We start from the raw sequence: 6,846 nt of genomic DNA, 5'->3' as shown, positions 1-6,846 counted from the left end.
TAAATGTTCTCTCTCAGGGCTCTCCAAAGACACCTTACAGGGAATGAATCTCTCTGAATAGCTGGGTGAGGGTTACTCAAAGGGGACACCATCTTAGTACGTCTTTGCACCTGAACACACTGCCTGGTACAGAGCTGCTCCTCAAAATGCTTTTTAAAGAGTAAATGGATCAAGCCACAGTCTTTTGTTGTTATTGTATATTATGAATGTCTTTGCCTTTTTAGACTATACCAAATAGAATATAACTTCTTTTTATGATGGCTTAGGCCATCACGCTGAGCCCTAGAGCTCTCAGGGGTCTCTTGTAGTATGTAGAATGCTTTTATTCTTCCCTAAATGATCCTAAACTGCTGTGATTTTTATTTCTTTTGTTTGCTTTCTATAGTTATTTTCCTGTTTCCATCCTTGCTGTTAAGCCATCAGTTGTCACTTATTACTGTTATTGATGTGCCTCTTCTAGTTCTCTTCTTTTAATTTCCTGCTCTTATTGGGCCATTCATTTGGAAACCATATCACCAAGTCTGCTAGGATCTCTGAAGAGGAAGACTAGGCCCCGAGTAAGGACTTTATGAAATCTTTTTCAGTAAATCTCGTCAATGAGGACAATCTCTGGTGTGGGGATGTTGGCTGCTCAGAGGTCTCTCTTGCTTGTTTCTTGGTTCTCAGCTCTTTTCCAATAAAGCAAGTGCCAAGTAAACAAAGTGACACTGTGTCTTTAAAGAGAAGCAGAGCTTCCTTCTTCTGCATTCCAATTTCTTGTACTTTTTGGCAATTAGAGTTGATCAACAAATATTTTTGTCTCCATGCTCCTCTGTTCAGAGAGGAATTAGCTTGAAGTAATGAGGAACTCTGGAAAAGTAGTTCAGGGCTAGTTTGGGGTCCTAACCAAGGTAGAGGTCCAGTATCCCTAGGACAAAGAAAGTGAAAAGGGTCGACCCCTATATATTCAAGCCTTTATGAAACAGAGTGGGAAGGAAGGTGAGAATTTTTAACATTGTGAAGAAAGCAAGGCAAGGATTTCACTTTCATGTGTTACTCTCATTTTACAGATGAAGAAAGTAAACATTGGCTACAAACTGCAATTCAACTTTAAACTTTTGCATTGCCCTATCTCATGGGCATTCTCAGCTCTCTTCTTGCGTTTGGCATTCAAGACTGGTGACCACGTCTGCTGGAAACTTCTCCTTTCCTGGATTTTACAGGAAAAACCTGCCTGTCCTGAGTCTCCTCCTACCTCTCAAGCCTCTTGTCTGTCTCAAGGCAGGCCTTCCTCATCCTGTCATCTGAATATGGATCCTGGAGCTTCGTCTGTAGCCTTCTTCTATCCTTTCTCCTTACATTTTCCCTTGTGGTCATGTCCTAACCTTGGAGCTGCTTGATTTCACTTCTTAAAAATGACAACAACAAAAACAACACAGAACAAAACCCACTGGAGCAGTTACATAAGCAAGTGGAGATCCTGTGAGGCCTTTCCAAGGTATAACTATGATCAAATAATTATCCAGCTCAATTATCCAAAGATTTGCAAAGATAGAAAGAAGAAAAAGAAAGAAAGAAAGAAAGAAAGAAAGAAAGAAAGAAAGAAAGAAAGAAAGAAAGAAAGAAAGAAAGAAAGAAAAAAGAAAGACAAACCCAGGATAAAACAAAGTCTTTTATGTGGCTTGTAAGACTCCTTATTATCAAACTGTTACTACTTCCAGTCTCATCTCTTGCTTCACCCCTCCCAACACCAAATACTCTGCTTCAGCAGGCAAACATGTATTTGCCTGTACACAGTACTTTTAGAATTCCTCTAAACCTCTGAATTGGCCATTCCTCTCCTTTCTTGCCATTCCAACCTGTAACATGCACAGTGACGGTCTGACTAAAAAAGTGCCACTAACCTTCGAAATCCTATCTTCTCATTGATGTTTTACAGACTCAACTGCTTTTTTCTGGACTCCAGCTGCACTTTCTACACATCTCCACTGGTGTGTCCTTTCTGGAGCTGAAGGATCACGCTTGTGATCTGGTGGGAGAGACCCAGGGAAATATGGTGGCATTGAGGCTAAGAACCCTCCTGGGGAAAAAAAGTCACACTGTCCTTTCTTAATATTCAGGCAAGTCTGATGATGTCTGTACACCCAGCAGGGTAGCCTGGCTTAAGGCTTTTCCAAGGACGTCAAGGAGCCTTGTACAAACAAGGCTTAGATTTATCTCCTGGCCAGACTCACACTGGCCTCAATCTGATGGGTCCAAATCCTATGGAAATGTAAGGAAAGGCTACAAATGCTGCTTCACTGAATTCTGTAAAATACCGTTAGGACCTGCAACATGGTAAGCACAAATAGGGGTATCTCCTCCTCATCTGCCACAGACTACGGGGTGAATAGGGAAGATTCTGGATGAGGGAAAAGGAGTGAGGGTAATAGAAGTGTAGGGGAGCCTTGTGCCTTACCTTGGCCTCAGAAGCAGCTCTGGTAGTGCCACAGGAGAGAGGAGTGGGTGTCAGCATTGTGCTTGACAGGAGAGAAATTGCCTGGGGCCTCCATGAACGAGCTGAAGGGGTCCTAGTCTGGGCAGCCTCTATGATGAAGCACACAGATATTTAAAAGGAAAATTTTAGTTACATACCAATTCTCATTTTTTCCCGTGTCTACAATCAATTTTATTTGAATATAATCTAAACACATACCATTTAGAAAATACCAAGAAAAATTTATGTACAAGAGTTGATGCTATTGCATTTGGGCAAAGCTGGCAAGTTCTTGCAACTAGCATAGCCCAGGAAACACCACCGAGGAAATCTAATATATTGGAATAGATGCTGTGATGTTTGGCCCACAGTTTGATAGCTCTCAGAGTTAACCTGAAGTTGTCAATGTTTGGTAGTAGGTGTAAAATTTCATCGGTTACCCTGCAACCATTAAGACTTCTTGTGCATCGTATATCTAAATTTTTAAGCAGACTGTCATCTCGTAAGTCCAAGTTTTCTGGAATAGTCTGCAGTGCTAAATTTGCAAATAAAATATCAATCTCTATCCCATCAAAACACAGTTTGATAACTGGCACAAATGCCTCTTCAACAGCTCTTAAATCTTTTACTTCTTCCTGTAATTTCAACTGATAGAATGAGGTGAAAAAGTTACTTCGATCAACATGTCTTGGTGAGACGTACAACACATCAATATCGGCACCTTTTGTGTGTACTCCTAATCTGTAAGATCCAAATGTAAAAATTTTTCCTCCAACATTAACAATTGCAGATTGTAGAAGATTCTTCTTTCGCTGATTTTTTGTATCCACTCTTTTACCACATTTTTCCCAAAATTAAAATCCCGCGCTGCAGTTCCTCTTCCTCTTTAAAAACCCCGGAGGGCTTCAGAGTCTCAGTTTCTGAGAAAGCAGACAGTCTCCTTGGGGGCTGCTAAGCTGATAGGAGAGGTAATGCCATAGTGCTTCTGTGGCGGCTGTGTCTGTTGTGATCCCTGCGTTGCAACCGGAAAGGGCATTGTTTCCTGCATCGCACCCCCCAACCACCTCTGCTGCTGCCTTGGGCGTGATCCACTGAGGCAGGAGGGAGGGGGCCTGCCGCAACCCTGGATCCAACCCCCGCAGTTCTCATTTTGAATGGTAATTGTTATCAGGTTTTTCTCTTCACTAGACAATATGCTTCTTGAAGGCAGACACTGAATTCCCACTGCTTGGCATACCTAAAATTGAACAAATGCTGGAATGAATGAATGAATGACTATTTTCACCACATGGAACTGAGTTTTTTCACTTTTAGGAAGAGCGTAGCACATGTTGAACTTTGAAAACAGATTGGACATGGGTATGTGGTCGTAGGTAAAAAGCCTTTGGGAGGTCGATTGGGTTATTTATTGCAAAATTTAAAAATTGTCATCCAAAAGTATGTATTCATGAGTTCCTGATAGGATATAATAATTTGTGTCTGGTTCACAGATGCTTAAATCACTTCTCTCGCAGCTTAGCCAATGAAGACTTCCTATTCTCTTATTTCCTACAGAGCGTGTATTAGACCACTGGAGGTTAGAAGAGTGGACAATGTGGAAAGTAGTTTCGAAGTGATTCTAGTTGATTTGAAAACTACTGGGACAGATAATCTCCAGGGCTCCCTTTCTGCTTCATATGTCCATAGCAGCTGCATCAAATTGATCCTATTTGACCATGAAACTTGGAAACTCCAGCCTCTTCTATTCCTACCCAGAAGGGAAAAAACAAATAGGGAAAAGATTCTTCTTACTGGACTCAAAGTTTGGCAAGGTTATAGATGTGAGCAGGAGCTCAGGACTGGATGTACAGAGACATTGTTCAGCAAAATCATACATGATTAGATGTCTGGTTCCAGTGTAATTCCATTTGTCTCATTTTTTTTTTTGAAACAATTAGAAAATTCAAATGCTGTATTCGTAAATTGCATTTGGGACTTAATGGTGGTATTTGCTCCCCAACTGGAATGCCTCTGTGAGTTGCCCTCTAATTCCCATTTATTTTTCCTTTAAGCTTGAGCCTAATTCACATGTGGATCAGAATAAAAGCATTTTGTGCAATCTCTTCACTGTTAAGTTTGCCATCCATGGAGATCTTGAGGTCCTGACAGAATGTCACTCTTGTGACTGCTAATGTTAAAAAAGGAGCTCTCAGGAACTGTGGCAAAATGGCTAACATTTGAATGTAGCTGTTCTTTAAAAATGCATGTACTTCAATGATAGTCATCTTGCTGTTGACTTAAGTTATTTATTTTTTTATCTTGAATGAAATCTTCCAGTGGTTGTCTTGAAACAAATAATTGTATTTCTTATGTGTATTTGTATTAAAACAGCATTATTTTCTAAATTACATGAATTAGATACAAAGGCACAGAAACTGTATTTTCAAAATGCAAATGCAGTTGGGGATTTGTATGTAGAATCATTTGCCCCTCGTCCTCTTGCATTGTCACTAAATATTCTTTTGTTAGCCAACTTATTCCAAACTCTCTGTACTTAAAAAAGGTTATTTTTATCTTATTTATTTGTTTTTGCCACATTTCTTTGTCAGAAGAATTGAGTTGTTGTGGGTTATTTATGAGATACTTGAGTTCATTTCAGGAATAGGTTCTTATAGTGGCACTCACCTAGAATTGATCAATATGAACTTGGAGTGGCTGAATCCTTTTGGCCCAAACAGGGAAACTTTCCAGTATTTAGGTCCAGCCAAGGTAAACATCATTGAAATGACTAAGAGAATGTAGCAGGTAATGCCTACATGATTAGGACTAATAGTTAGTTGTCAGTTATATATATCTATAAAGGAAGACACCAGCAAATAAGTATTTATTGAGAATTCACAGTATGTCAGGTACTGAGGATATACATATTCTTCTCCTTGAGGAATCTGAAATATGCTGAAATTTGCATTCATTTTTACATCAGTGAAAAGAATATGACCCTTGGAATTAAACAAACAGGGATTTAGCTATTTATTATGAGTTATCTTTAAGTCATTTAATCAACATGAGACTCTTTCCTCATTTGAATTATATAATGAGGACAATTTAATACCTTCCTGGTTGTTGTAAGGTTTAGAGATAATGTGTATAAAGTACCTTGTACAGGGTCTGACCTGTACAGAAACTGAACTGATTTTAATATATAAATATGTTTAAAGTGGGCTTTCACCATTTTAAATATGTCGAGAACACGGGTCTACATTGTTTATGATAGTTGATACCATCAGAGCCATTATATACCTTAATGAAAACTTCCAGTCAGTATTCTAACAAAAACAGCCACGCCCCAGCAATCCAGGCAAGTCCTCCTTAGACGATCCTCCATACCTTGAAAGCTGTGGCTCCTTGAGGTGCCAAACATTAATTTGTGTTTTCTTTGGGAACTTGTGCTCTGTATAACCAGAGATCTGTGCATACCAGCCTTGCTGAGGAGAAAACTATGCTGTTCCCTGGGAGGGTGGGCTGGCTGAATCTCACCAAAGGCACGTCTTGCTTGGGAAGGAGCAGAGGACATTTCCCCAATCCTTTTTGTCAACACAGTGGGAGCTATCTGAATTTCATTTGGGCATTAACTGCTGTGTGAGTTGGGTTTCTCTCTGTGAGAGGAGCTGCTGTTATTGGATTAAAACCACAGTTGTTGGGAAGCACTTAAGACTCCGTGGGGGATTTCCCCATCAAAGAGCAGGGTCAGAGTTTTGTTTTTTCCCTTTGTTAGTAACCCTACTCATCAGAGAGTCTTGGTTTTTCTTTTTTTCTTTTTCTTTAGGTAACTATAGCCCTTAGCTGAAGACCAAGGAGAAGTGGAATTTCTTTCTTATTTTTTCTTTTCCTTTTTTTTAAAAATTCTCATTTATCCTATTACAGTTGTCCCACGTTACCCCCTTCGCCCTCCTCTGTTCTGCCCCCCCTACGCCCACACACCACTCCACACCGTTGTTCATGTCTGTGGGTCATTCATACATGTTCTTTGACTAATCCCTTCCCCTTCTTTCCACCAAGAGTTTTTTTTCTTATTATCAAGGTGCCAGACTAGTCAGCTTGGACATAATCCAAAGCTTGATTTGGCTCTCGGCTGTAAGACTGGAACTGCAGCCCATTTGGGGATGCAGAATTCAGCTGTAGGGAAAAATTTCACGAGCAAGAAACTCTAGGTAAAGCTACACATCCTTGTGTGGTAAAAAGGCCATCTTATGAGTATTAACTCATTCCTGAACTCTCCTGTGGTTTAGAGTCACTGTAGATTTTATCTTTTTATGCAGTCCCTGGTGGCTTTGGCATGTCCCTGAGTGATATCCTGCCTTACGTGAAAGCTGGAGGCCACTGCTGGAACCACTGGGGCGTGCAGGTGGGCA

The 6,846-nt window shown here is 40.3% G+C and overlaps 1 pseudogene; it reads right to left on the bottom strand.

Annotated features, from left to right (window-relative positions):
* Positions 1–2,619: 2,619 nt before the first annotated feature.
* On the bottom strand, positions 2,620–3,491 carry LOC129067152 (poly(A) polymerase alpha-like; annotated as a pseudogene).
* Positions 3,492–6,846: the final 3,355 nt, after the last annotated feature.

This window comes from Pteronotus mesoamericanus, unplaced genomic scaffold (genome assembly GCF_021234165.1).
Source record: "Pteronotus mesoamericanus isolate MK-2021 breed Mesoamerican mustached bat unplaced genomic scaffold, CSHL_Meso_final contig_20, whole genome shotgun sequence".
Taxonomy (NCBI): Eukaryota; Metazoa; Chordata; class Mammalia; order Chiroptera; family Mormoopidae; genus Pteronotus; species Pteronotus mesoamericanus.
Note: the sequence above shows the minus strand (reverse complement) of the source record. Positions and strands in the feature narration are given on the sequence as shown.